This window comes from Apteryx mantelli, chromosome 5 (genome assembly GCF_036417845.1).
Source record: "Apteryx mantelli isolate bAptMan1 chromosome 5, bAptMan1.hap1, whole genome shotgun sequence".
Classification (NCBI taxonomy): Eukaryota; Metazoa; Chordata; class Aves; order Apterygiformes; family Apterygidae; genus Apteryx; species Apteryx mantelli.
Window position 1 is genome coordinate 52,446,957 of NC_089982.1, and position 14,556 is coordinate 52,461,512.

A 14,556-nucleotide genomic window follows, 5' to 3' on the forward strand; every position below is an offset into this window, starting at 1 on the left:
AGCATCTATAACGAAGGCAATTTCTTTTTGTTTGGCAGAGAATTCCACAAGATCCAAACTTTTCTGTTCTGAAACAGAACAATTTACTTACAGTTTTTAGAAACAAATCATTCAGTTGCCAGGAATTTCATAAAATTGAAATCTTCCATTCAGACTTTGACATGTAATAAAAATAAAACTAAAGTTTTGAAGTAAAAAATGGACTTTATTCTGCAAGGGCTGTGTAGAGGAGTTTTACACAATAAAAACTTTTTTTTTCTTTCCAATTCACTGTTGGCTTCCATCTGATTTTCCATACAGATGAATCAATGCTGTCTAATAATTTCCTAATACCTTTTCAGATTGAAAAAAAAAAATCTTCCTAACTCCACCAGTCACTTGCCTAAGTAGCAATGATGCTACGTAAAGGCCATATTTCATAACTGCTTTTAAGCCTTAAACACAAAGAGCAGTAGAAGATGTCTACATAAAACAAAGAATTCTGGCATTTTCTTTAATGGAGAGATTGAATTCACAGTCCTCCTGTTTTAGTGACTTGTACTGGTTGGCAAATCCTCTTCAACCTTCAACCAAGCCATTGTGAAAGAAACTGTTTGGTGAACAACTATTAGGAAAAATAGATTGTTGAGGTTCAGGGATAATAGTGACTCATATATCCAAAATATTGTTCTCCATCCTCCGAGCATGATCCAAAGGTGAGAAGGAAGAGGATATAGTGAGGAGGACTGAAACAAATCCATTTACGACTATAGAATATTTGTGGGAAGATCCTAAATCCTTTGACATTACTGTGGTGGGATTTGTTTTATCCCTGACAATTGCAGCTGGATGGAAACCAAATCAAACTAAAATTAAGATGAATGATTCAAAGATAAAAACAACTGTTATTTACATGGTTGAAACTAGCTGCCAAAACAATAAACATATGCATGTAACAGGTTTGAAACAGGGCAAATATAATAGCAAGATAATATAAAGTAATTGGGATATATTTTAAAAATCTCAGTTTAAAAAGTGCTAAAAAAAGTCATTAAGGAGAAAAAACAAAGGAAAATAATAATAGTTAGACCAAAAGGTTACTGCACTCGGCCAGAGCCAAAAATCTCTCAGATGATGACTTTGTGTTCAGGTATTCAAGTATTCAATATTCAGTATTCAATTTACTAGGCCCCAGAAAAAAAACCTACACTTTTTGTGTTTGAAAAGTTGTAGGCACTTCATTTTACAGAGTAAAAATATGTATGCTCCTAGGCCACTGCTGCTAATGGCTGTCATTACAGCTGGGCTGAGCAATTTGGTACCTCACACTTAATGCCATTTTGATTTTTTTTTCTGTGCACAGTTCCCCATCTTTTTATTAGTAATGGTGAGAAATGAACAATACTATTTCTTTTATATCTTGAAAGGATTTAAAGTCCTGATTTTGAGCCTCCTAAACAATGAGCTATAGGCAAGACAGAAGAAGGGAAAATATTCCATCTGTCCTGCAAGATGTGTGCAATTATGGAACCAAGAAAGCAAAATTTTTCAGGCCAGAGAGAGAACAGTCATTTGCTGCTCTCTGAACTGATTGTGCATTTTACATTATATAGTCACATAAAAATGCAGAATTAGGTGTGGAAGCAGAGATTGTAATCCAGGATCACTTATTCACAGAATCACCGAATAGTTAAGGTTGGAAGGGACCTCTGGAGATCGTCTAGTCCAACCACCCTGTGCAAAGCAGGGTCAGCTAGAACAGGGTGCTCAGAGCTGTGCCCAGTCGGATTTTGACCATCACCAAGGACGGAGACTCCACAGTCTCTCTGGGCAACCTGTTCCAGTGTTTGATCACCCTCGCAGGAAAAGAAGTTTTTTCTTATGTTGAAATGGAATTTCCTGTGTTTCAGTGAGTGCCCGTTGCCTCTTGCCCTTTCACTGGGCGCTGCTGAGAGGAGTCTGGCTCCATCTTCCGTACTCCCCCCCTGCCGTCAGGTATTTATGCACATTGATAACATCCCCCCTGAGCCTTTTCTTCTCCAGGCTGAACAGTGCCCGCTCTCTCAGCCTTTCCGCACGTGACAGGTGCTTCAGTCCCATAATCATCTTTGTGGCCCTTCTCTGGCCTTGTTCCAGTATGTCCGTGTCTCTCCTGTCCTGGGGAGCGCAGGACTCGACCCAGAACTCCAGGTGTGGTCTCAGCAGTGCTGAGAAGAGGGGAAGGATCAAAGAATCACCTCCCTCAACCTGCTGGTGATGTTCTTCTTAATGCAGCCCAGGATGCCATTGGCCATCTTTGCTGTAAGAGCGCATTACTGTCTCATGGTCAACTTGTTGTACACTGGGACCCCCAGGTCCTTTTCTGCAAAGCTGAATTTCCCATTGAATAGGAGATTCAAGTCCCTTAGTATTTCCAAACCTTCCTACTACTTTTACACAATTAACTGTACCTTACTGATCTCCTTTCCTCCTCCCTTCCCCAAATTGTTTCAAAACAATACTTACTTTAATGCAGGATCTTTCTACTTCAATTTTTTAGAAAAAATAGATCTTTTCCCCTGGATTCCCTGGAAAATAAGGGTCCCCTGGATTTATCTGAACTTTTAATGAGCTTGTAGATTACAATATTGTTCTCTCTTCCATGTTACACATATTGGCTTTTCCCTTCTTTCAAGAGTAAAATTCAAATGATACAAAACTAGGACAGCACTTTAGTACTTATAAGAAAATGTTTCTGTGTTGGTATTTTTTACAGTGCTATATAATGAAGGAGTTAATAACATACATTACCACATAATCATTTCCAAGACATGAAATTTTTGCATCATCTCCAGTGGAAATATGTTTTAATCTTTTCATTTACAGTGGTTGTTTAGTACTACTGATCCTAATATGATTCTGAAGAACTTATAAGTAATCCAAATTGTAATTATATTTCTAGCTAGGGAAATAACACCACATTACTTTCTCTTTTTTGTTAGTTATAAGTAGTCTTCCTAAACAGATATCAAATGAATGCTTCAGAAATGCTGAGACAAAAGCTTAATTCTGTCTATCTGTAAATAGTTTTGATCGATAGTTATTTCCAGCTATGTGTCAAATATTTATTTTCAAAAATGACAATAATCAGTGCCATCCTTGTATTTGTGTTCAAAAATATAAAATGAGAATGACATTGTTTCTGCTTAGTGGTGTTGATCTCCCCTGACCTGTAGCACTATGTCTGGCAATTCTGCTAGTCTGGAGTGAAAAGTAAATGCTACATGTCTAGAGGTTGTAATAAGGAAAGGAAGCAATATGGAATAGAGACTGGAAAGAGAAGGGTTTTGTTTGCTCTATATTTATTCCTAATAGAATGGAGGATTATCAGACTTCAGCAGGTTTTTCTGTTATTCCTCGGGCTTTCCAGAAAGAATTTCTCATGTTTGGAGTCACTTTATATAGAGAAAGTGCTTGCCACAGTCCAGTCTTTCAAAGCTTTACAGGCACTTCCTTAAAAGGATCAGGAGCAGACCTCATCAAGATATGATCTGGGAGCACTGGCTCAGAACCTTACTATCCTAACGGATAGTCCTAGTTCTCACTGGGAGAGGAAGAATACTGGCAGAGGAAGCATATAAAGAGGGATAACTGAATCTCCTATCTCCAATTCCCATAAACTGCCCAGGCAGAAAAAAAAAAATTGTTTATTGAAGAGAAAGTGTGATATTGTGTTTTGCACTGCTGGAAAAGCAAAACAATATTATATGATTTTTTTTTAAACTTAGTTTTTTGGATTTAAAACCCAAATAGCCAAGAATTTAGCTCATATGAAATTAAGATATCAAATTTGTTCACATTTTTAGGAAACAACTCACAAAGTTAAAATATGTTGAGAAGTCACAGACTGTGTTTTGAATACAAATACATTTGAAGAAATCAGGAAGTGTTTGTAGACAATCAGATCACCCCTTATAGGGAAAAACAATGAACACTTTTTCTTCTTAAAGAGACAGAATTGTTGTTAAGTATCAGAGATTGTGCCATAACTTGGTCATTTCTTCAGGAGCTGGATTTTACCTCAAAAGGAATGTGATCACTTATCAACTTGACCTGTAGGGTAACTCTTAGAATAGGTTTTTATTCTTATTTAGAATAGATAGAGTAGTTAAACTTGCAAATGACTTCTAATGCAAATTCCATAATAACATGGTCAATCTTTAGAACAACAGCTTTTAAACATATTATAGATTAAAAAAATCTAGTCTAGCTATTGTCACTCATTTCATTCCATTTTTTTGTTTGGGTTTTGGCATTCGGAACTGAAAGTTGTGCCTCTTTATAGTGATAAATGAAATAATAAACGTGTGGAATCTGTGAAGAAATGGCATACACTTAGTAGAGTGTTAAATGTCAAAGTTATCACTATTAACTTGTCACCTTAGGAGAGGAATTCCTTTCACAACCAGAATAGGAAAGTGGACAGAGGAAAGAATAGTGACAACAGCTCTTGTAGAGCCATCTGAACTTTTTTTTTTTAAGTATAGCGTAGTAATGATGTTACTCACTCAGATGATACCTTTAAAATGTAAATGAATTGCTTTTTCCAAAGATACTTTCTAAACTTCAAAATATGCAACACTGTCACTTTACATGTTAATAAATAGCTGAAATGCAAATATCTTATCATCTCCTTTCCTCAGTTTTCAGATGATAGTATCTAGATATTTGGCAATTTACCCTGGTAGTGAAAATATAGAACTTGGGAATGTGCTATGAAATTGCAATAGAAGGTATTATAAGTGCTTTTAGTGGGAATAATAACGACCAAGAATCAGAAATATACTTTGAATCTACTAAAAGTTAGGACAAAATTAATTTCTTTTTCTCTCTTCTCTGCCTGTTTTTGCTTCTAGCTCATTTTGGGGATAGGAAACTAATCCAGCTAGTGATCAGACAGAACCGACTTACTAGCAACATGCTCCTTTCAATGAGGCAAGGCATTATGAAGCCAAGCCCAGGCATCAGTTATATCCTTATTAATTTTATTATCTTTTCCTACAATACCTTTATTTAGAAGTTCCTTTTTTAAAGTTCAGTGCACCATTCAGAATTTTGTCCATAAGCTGTATTATAGGTAAATCAGACAGGAATATATACCACATTTACAGGTTTTCATTTTCTAGGGCATTTTAAGAGTTTTAAGGACAATGAAACTGCTAGGAGTTCCTTTTCTATGTCAGTCCTTATTATAAACTATGTAATATATAATATATAAATTAATAGATAATAATACTAATATATAATACTAATAAATATATAATAGAACTATAGCCTATGGAAGAGCTTTCAAAACATGAGAGCCAGAAGCAAGCAGATACAAAATCAGATAAATATTGCACTTAGGCGAAACAGGTCAGTGGGTCAGCTGGTATACCAGAGAATGAGTATGATGCAATCTACTTATTTGTTTCTTCTAAATTTTCAACGGTCATTGAGGTCTTGTCCCATACTCTAGCTACCATGGTTTAAATGACAACATACGTAAACAACAGAATGATTTTCCAGGAAAAACATTGCCTGGTGACATCACTATTCATCAAAATTTAAGGTAAAAATCCCATTGATCTCAGCAGGCCTTGATTTAACTGTTTTTCTAAGAACACGAATTATACTTACGTAATATGGAGCACATGTTCTCTGAAAGCTGAAGGAAGAGTTGTTGCTCAGCCTGGAGAAGAGAAGTCTTCAGGAGGATCTCATAGCAGCTGCCAATGCCTATGAGGAGGTTATTGAGAAGATGGAGCCAAGCTTTTCACAGTGGTGTATGGTGGTAGGGTGAGATACAATGGACATAAACTGAAACAAGAGAGATTAAGACTGGATATGAGGAAAAGCTTTTTCATTGTGACACAGTCAGACAGTGGAAGAGGTTGCCCAGAGAGATTGTGCAGTCCCCATCCTTGGAGGTTTTCAAGACTTGACTGCATAAAGCCCTGGGCAACCTGGCCTTATCTCATAGCTGGCCCTGCTTGGAGCAGGAATTTGGATTAGAGACCTTCTGAGGTCCCTTCCAACTGAGTTATCCTATGATCCTAAGATCCTATAATAGTTAATTCCTGAAACAGGCAACTGATCACAGAAAATCTCTTCTATAATAAAAAAAATCAGAAGAGAGAAATTAAATTCTCCTTGGATTTTATAAATTCTGGAATTACAATCTTACACTATTCTAATATGGATTTTAATAATAAGCCAGACTAATTTTTATGCTTGTGGACGCTTACCCTTCTCTCAACAGGAAGTCTCATAATAAAGTAGCTAATTTAGAAATATTGAAATTCTAAAAATCCTGTCTTTCCATGCCAGTTAAGCCTTCATTAGTACATCCCAAGCAATGGGCAATGGAATTCTTGTGGGGAAAAAAAGCTTGTTTTATTTTTCTCCAGCTATAGCAGTTAATCTACTAAAAGATATTACCTCTCCCTCCAAGCCTTACCTTGCTTATTTCCCCAGACCATCATGGCTAAGAATACACCACCACTGGTACTACTTGTTTTTCCTGAGTTCAAAAACTATTTGTTATGATCTTTTGAAACACAAAGATTGAGTTTCAGAGTTTCTGCTTGATTACATTAATAAAGTATAAGGACATATTTCATTAATCGGTCACGTACTAGACAAAGTGCATAGATTCACATCTGGCATTTGCTATTACAGACCTCAAAAGCAAGCAATTTTTTTTTGGTTTTGGTATTCTTGAAAGTACCTTTCTATCTAAGGGGAATTCCAATTCTCCAGGAGAGAGGAATTTTGTAATTGAAGGAACAAAACAGAGCTGGCAAGAATGAATAGTTAAAAAAACCTCTCTCTCCTAATTAGATAGCATATACTGTCTTAACTTTGTTAAAATTTAGAACTCACTTTGTGAAGTGTAGGCTAAACAAGGTTGGGTTGCATAAACACAGTAAATGATATAGCCTGCTACATCCAGAACATTGGCAGCAAGCCCTGTGGTAAGCTGCCTCTGTAGAAGTCTGACAACAAGAAGCTGCAAAAAAAGGGGGACAGGTAATTTCATTTTTTTCAATAGAACATAAGAACATTGGTGCTGGATCAGATCTGTAATCCTGCTTTAGACAGTGGTCAATAATAGGAACTGACTGTAAGATATAGGACAAAGTAAAATATTTTGTGTCCTTATTTACCCTCTGTTTTCTGGCAATCAGCCTTCCTGACACAGAGGTTGCTCCCAGATCAGTGCATTTAGTAGCCAGCAATGGACCTATCTTTCTGAACACATTTATACTTTTGGACACAAAAACATCCTGTGACAATAAATTTATCCTGTAAAAATCTGAAATAGTATAATGTTAAGATTCAGAGCTATTTACTTTAAGTCTGGTCCTAGAAATTGAAATAGGTCTTAAGGAGTCATACATGATATCATTTGCCATTGGAGAATGACTCTGTTCTTCTCTAAATTAATAACTTGGGCCAGGGATGAAATATATTTTAATTCATCTTGTTTTATGAACTCAGACATTCTGGAGAGATCCAAATTCTAAACTGGGTTATGCTTCATTGTATTGTGTATCGAAACAAAATATCCTCCTTCCTGATGGAAAGGTTCCCACCAGAATAGGAGCCTGATGAAGATACAAGAAGGGCAACATGCATAGATGTAATGGTAGAATGAGATCCTTGGAGGAGAAGACGGTTAATAATGACAGTTTGAGACACAAGCATGAGAAAATCAATGCCTGTGACAGAGCTGGAGAGGCCTGGGATAAGAATCAATGGTCTAAAAGCTTTCTGGGGAAGAAAACCTTAGGAAAGCTGTGGAGAAGAAATATGTTTTTGGAATCGAGTGACAAATGGCACATAAATACAGTGATCTAAAAACTTAATGGAAATATTCTGTGGCACCAAGAACTGATACAGTATAAAAAATATCATTTGCATTTTCAAATGGATATTTCTGGTCTCTATTAGTTGGAGTTAGTACCTTAGAGGAAACAGGTGCTATTCTCCTTCTGATGCAGGAAGAAAGAACTTCAGGATGACATGAAGCACTGCGATCCAAATGTTGAAATTAAAAAAAAGAGAGAAAGAGAGAGAGAGAGAAAGCAATTTTAAATCTTAAAAATAAGACGGTACATCTAAGAAAAATTCCACCAATGATCCTTCAGTTGATACTGTGTATTTGAAGACCAACAGGCAGCATATTACATTATTAGACTGTGCACCCTTTCTGATCATTTTCACAGGGGCTATGTCAGGGACACAGTCTCTTTCTTTAGTACTTTGCTTAGTGGAGACAGCTTTTCCAGTTTTCTTTGACATTTCTAGCTCATCATGAAACAATTAAGTTTCCTTTGTTGTTGCATAAGAGAGAGAGGCCAACAACTGTTATGCAGTGTTGTAGTGCATGGAGGACTGCAGTTGGGGCATCCCCATACCACACTGCACACTTATGCGTAAAATCTGTGATGGTGGAGAGCCAGTAGGCCCACATAGTCCAGTCAACCCCATGTGGCTGTACTGGCTAAAATTTGGAAACATTCTTAATGGATTGGTCAGTTGGCCAGAGTTAGGTGTATCCAGTTAAGGTTCAGAGATTCCTTTAGTTCTTTTCTTAGCATAACCAATGGACTATTGAATGAAAAGGAAAAGTAACTCAGCCTTCGTGTAAGTCACTTTGATATTTAGTGACAAAAAGTGATATGTAAGAACTTGACATTATAGCTATTATTCCATTAAGTTATTATAATAACAGCCTCTGTATTGGATAAACAACATAGGTTTTTGCTTTTCTGTAGCAAACATTTCTTCTGCATGTATAATTACACAATGGTTATCTCAATCCAACTCATATCTAATTATGTAAATAAGTTCGTATGCCTTCTAACTGCTTTTTGCATGCTGTTCTGACCTAGGAATCATGCCTTTACTTGCTCATATTCTTGGCTTAAAGCTGTTGGCCCAAAGCTTCTTTAAATGAAAGTTTATAAATAAATATCTCATAGAAGTCTTATTATTCTTTTTTACACTTATTTTTACTTTCTTTCAAATATGAATTACTGGCAAATTGAAAGTGATTAAGCTGGCAAGAAGACTAAAAATACTGCAGTGCTGAAATTTCTTTCTTTCTGTACTGGAATTCAAACGTCTTTTGGAATTTTACAGAAACTGAGTTATAACAAAGGAGAGACGCGTATTTGTTTTAGAGCTCCGTGGGTAAGAAGATGGCATGTCAAAGCAAAGATTTCTGCTTGTATGAGAATAATGTTTCATTCAAAAATCGCTCCAAATCAGGCTGTTCCTGTTGGTCATCTCCTCCCCAGGCCACTATGTTATCTCTCTGTGTGTTTTTGTGTTTGATTTCTTTCCTGGTAGAATAATAGTAGGTCTAATCATCCCTCTTGCTTTTCTCTCCCCACTTCCATTTTCCTTAGCTGTCCAAAAAAGCAAATTCCCTAGCAAAAGCTTTATGAAAAATTATGTTTCCAAGAAATGACTAGCTTCAGTGAAATAGAAAATTTTAGAAATATTTAGAAATATTTCAACCAGTTCTAGTTATAGGGTATTAAACACAACAATGTGATGTGACTAGGTGATTGAGTGGTGCCTAGCAAAGTTTTGGTGTTTACTGATTTAAAAATTGTATTAATTAATGCAGCCCATTCCTTCATAAAGCCTTAAGTAAATCAGACAGCAGAAAGCAATATGCCAAAAGTCACTCTGCTTATATGAGCACAGAATCACCTAATAATTGAGGTTGGAAGGGACCTCTGGAGATCGTCTAGTCCAACCACCCTGTGCAAAGCAGGGTCAGCTAGAACAGGGTGCTCAGAGCTGTGCCCAGTCGGATTTTGACCATCACCAAGGACGGAGACTCCACAGTCTCTCTGGGCAACCTGTTCCAGTGTTTGATCACCCTCGCAGGAAAAGAAGTTTTTTCTTATGTTGAAATGGAATTTCCTGTGTTTCAGTGAGTGCCCGTTGCCTCTTGCCCTTTCACTGGGCGCTGCTGAGAGGAGTCTGGCTCCATCTTCCGTACTCCCCCCCTGCCGTCAGGTATTTATGCACATTGATAACATCCCCCCTGAGCCTTTTCTTCTCCAGGCTGAACAGTGCCCGCTCTCTCAGCCTTTCCGCACGTGACAGGTGCTTCAGTCCCATAATCATCTTTGTGGCCCTTCTCTGGCCTTGTTCCAGTATGTCCGTGTCTCTCCTGTCCTGGGGAGCGCAGGACTCGACCCAGAACTCCAGGTGTGGTCTCAGCAGTGCTGAGAAGAGGGGAAGGATCAAAGAATCACCTCCCTCAACCTGCTGGTGATGTTCTTCTTAATGCAGCCCAGGATGCCATTGGCCATCTTTGCTGTAAGAGCGCATTACTGTCTCATGGTCAACTTGTTGTACACTGGGACCCCCAGGTTCTTCTCTGTCAAGCTGCACTCTGGATGGTCAGCCCCAGTGTGTACTGGTGCATGGGATTATTGCTCTCCAGCTGCAGGACTTTGCATTTCCTTTTGTTGAATTTTGTGGATATCACTGTATGTTGAACTTCATGAGACTCCTATCAGCCCGTTTCTGCAGCCTTTTATATATTAACAGTTGCAACAAATCCCTTTCTAAAATAGTTTTCAATCACTGGCTGAAAACATAAAAATAGTGATCAGAGACCTTTACCAAACAATAAAGGAAAAATACCAGAAGCAAAGTTTGAGGAAGAATACTGGTGCACTTATAATTAGTGAAATTCCAAATCTTATAACAACAGATTTAAGTTATTCATTTGAGAAGGAATGCACATTTTGAACGAGTAACAGATGTTCACAGGGAGGAATCAAATTAGAAAATAGGAATTTTATCAGTGGAAACCCAATGAAGATTCACAAATTTGACTCATAATCTCACGAAAGGTTGCATGCAGGCTACCGTATTACAGTTCCTAAAAATTCCTGAACCAGATTCTTCTGCCTCTAGTCGCCTGAACTAGCATTTTGTCCCACAAATTGGCAAGCAAATGAATTCTGAACAAAGGAAGTCAAGCAGAGTATTTATTATAAATCAGATTGTCTGTTTAGATGTAGTACAAATATTTTAACAACAACCAAAAAATTAACTGCTCACTGAACTACAGCCTCTGGTTCAGTTGGAGCACAAAGAGTTGTGAAAAGCAAATTATTTCTTGCTTCGTCTGACACACAGAACAGTATCCTGTGCTTTGCAGGATCTGAATATTGACCCAAATGGAAAGCCTGGATTTCTTGTACAACATCATATCCCAATCCTGTTCTCATTTAAATAACTGGAAAATGTTCCAGAATTTCCTCCTTCCTCCATAGACACATGCCATGGCTTGATTCAGCTAAAATCTTTGGCATTTTTTGCAGCTTTGTGTGGCCTTGCAGCTTCTGGTGTGGCACTCGAGCAAATAAGAGCAAATAAATTGTCTGGATCACATAATTTTTGATATGGATTTGTAGAATGACAGGTGATTTTCTTTTGGTTCTGATCCAAAAAGGATCAGGTGTTTTATTAAGATTAATAATCTGTTTTTCTTAGTCACAAAAACCCAAATATTTGGCAATGCTGAGCCGTTCCTTCAGAATTCCACACAGAAGTGATTTGTAATGATAGTTATGAAAAATGACATTCCTGTAGATAGATGGAGACTTGTTTGTTTCCACACTCCCAGCTTTTTTTCAGTCTGTACAATTTCCAGCCACCTCAAGGTTTGAATGATAAAGCAGGTGATCTTTCTCAGTTATTTTCAATGTGTGTATATGACACATTGTTTATGACACTATCATGATATTTAGAAAGTCATAAACTATCAAAAGCCAAACTGAAACTTTGCTATAAAAATAATTCATGACAGAACAAAGCTGTTAGAGGATACTCAATTATAAATTAGATAAAAATGGTAAGGCTTATACTGACCTATACTTCTTTCAATCATGTTTGGCAACTTTATTTTAAATTCTTATTCCCTCAGTAAAGGATTACAGTAAAAATAGCTTTTCTTGAGTTTTGTGAATGCTAAGACACTGTCAGGAAGACATTATTTTTAATCTGGCTTTGTTATGGCAAAGGGTTATAGCCATATCAAATCAAAGAGTTAAAAAAACAGGAATTTTCTTGTCAAATTAATGGCATAGATTTAAACAAAAAGTATATCAGGCATTCTTTTATAATTAACAAATGGAATATAATTCAGGATTTTAAGGGTTCTTCAGCAAAGGCAGACTCCATGGCCTACCTAGTGGGCCAGTAGGTAAGGGGACTGTCTTGGCTTTCACTGATAAAACATATGAGAAGGAAATTATTTAGTGATTCTACCATACTTCCTTGAAGAGATGGATTTCTGTATGTCAACTGCAGCCAGTTGAAATACAACAACTAATTCAAATGCATCATGAATGGATCTCATTAACACCTACTAGCAGATTAATTTTTCATTTGTAATGAATTACAATTCAGTGAAAACTGATATGTTTTGCTGACAAGGTAGAATCTGAACACAGAAGTCTTTGATCTCCTCTCTAAGGTTTATAGACTGAACAGAGCTTTTTTTAATACATAAAACTTTATGAGAAAGGTCATATACATTTTTAATGTAGATCGGTTAATATAGACATACTTCAATATTTATGACTTAATTTCCACATATAATCATACAAACTGATTATTGTTCATAAAAACAAGATGTTGGTGAAAAAGTGATCAAATATATTAAAGAAAATGGAACTTCATGAGCTACATTCTTAGAAATAAGTGTTTTTTTCTTTAGTCTAGAAAATGAGAAACTCCTTTATTCATGAAAAGCTTGTATGTGGAATATGATGCAAGACTTTTTGTGTTTTTTCCCAAGAAAGATTATATATAGATTTTAGCTTAATCTTTTGCTTCTTTCCAAAAATTTAATGCAGCAAAACCCAAGCAGAAATGAAAATAACAATACTAACACCTAATTTGCTGATTTAGTTTAAAAGTCATTTAAGTTAGGAGGCATAATCACCACAGTTCCTTTAAAGAATTTGTAGGAAATGGTTACTCTTTCTAGAAATAATAGTCAATCCCAAGCGTAAGCTCCTCCTCAAAACAAAAAAAGCAGTCTAGGCAATGAATGTTACCAGTTGTTTTTGTGTAAAGATTTGGCTGTGTGAAAGAAGCAGGGAAGAGTGGAGAAATTGAGAGAAGGCATCAAACAACCACAGGCTGCAGCCTGAAAAAGCTCTGGGAGCATGGCCCTAACAAAGAGTCTAATAACACGTTTGAAGCTGAAGGCAGACGGAACTGTAAACTGGGAGGGAAGGAACTGTGAAGGACTATCCTTCCCTTTTTGGTAATCCTATATCCGAAGAAACAAGACTTTGTACATTTTCTGTAAATTAGAAGGATGATGTAAACCTGCCATCAGTTTCTCTTCTCATATGCAATAACATTCAGGTCTGCAACATTACCAAGCTAGATGAGTCAAGAGAGATAATGCTAGTGTAAAACATGATGGGAAAGTAGGACATAACAGTAAACATCGACTCTTCAGTCTGGGAAACTTTTGAAAATGAATTTTTTTCAAATGAGCCACCAGTCTGAAGTAAGTTTTTTAAACCACAGCTAATTGGAAGAGCAAATAAACAGTCAGCAGCATGTTGTTTCTTGAGGACTGTTATAGTGTAAAGATTAACGACTATCTATTTCATTGCTAGTATTCTGTTCTATCTGATGTTTTGTAGCTCATACCCATTGACCAATACATCACACAGACACAGAAGTTAATTGTTGCTCTTGGAACACAGTGGTTTGTCGTAGTACATAGTATATATTAAAATATCTTTACTTTTACTTAGCCATAAATAATCTTCCTATGCTCTGCTTTTGATACATGATGATCAGAAACAGCTTTGGTTCTCTTAATCAGCTCCCTTCCTCCCATGACTGCTTAGTCCTTAGCTAGATTAGCGTACTATTTGCATGGCAGCAGTATGTTTTAGCCAAGAAAGAAAAGCCTTCAGAGACAGTTAAGCAGACTCTAGAGATTTTCTTCAGGCTAATTACCTGAGGAGCAGAACAGATTTTCTCTTTGATTTCAATGCCTAAAGGGATTACTGTCCACTTTTTCTACATACAAGGAAAAAAGAAATCCATTGCATGTGCAAAGCATAAAAGTGATTAATTGAATCTGCAGTATATAGCTTCTAAGTAATAACTGAAGCACTTAATCTATTGAGAAAGAGATCTAAAAGTCTTTCAGTATGATGAAATGCTAGGTGGACAGTTAAAATATTTTTGTATTATATACAGCAGTTTGACCTCTTTTTCCAAGGCTCACAAGAAACAACTGGAAGATTAGGTGGAAAGAATCCATATAAAGAGATCAAGAGACAGATACATTGCTTCTGACTTATTATTCTATTCTCTTTATTCCTTTGGATACTTTACTAATGAATTTATCTTTTTGACAATCAAGCAACTATTCTTTTGTTCCTTTAGGCATAATTTTAACAAGGTTATTTATAACCAATGGATTATAATAACTTTTACTGGCTACAGAGAAAGAACAGTAATCTCCAAGCCCTAACAATG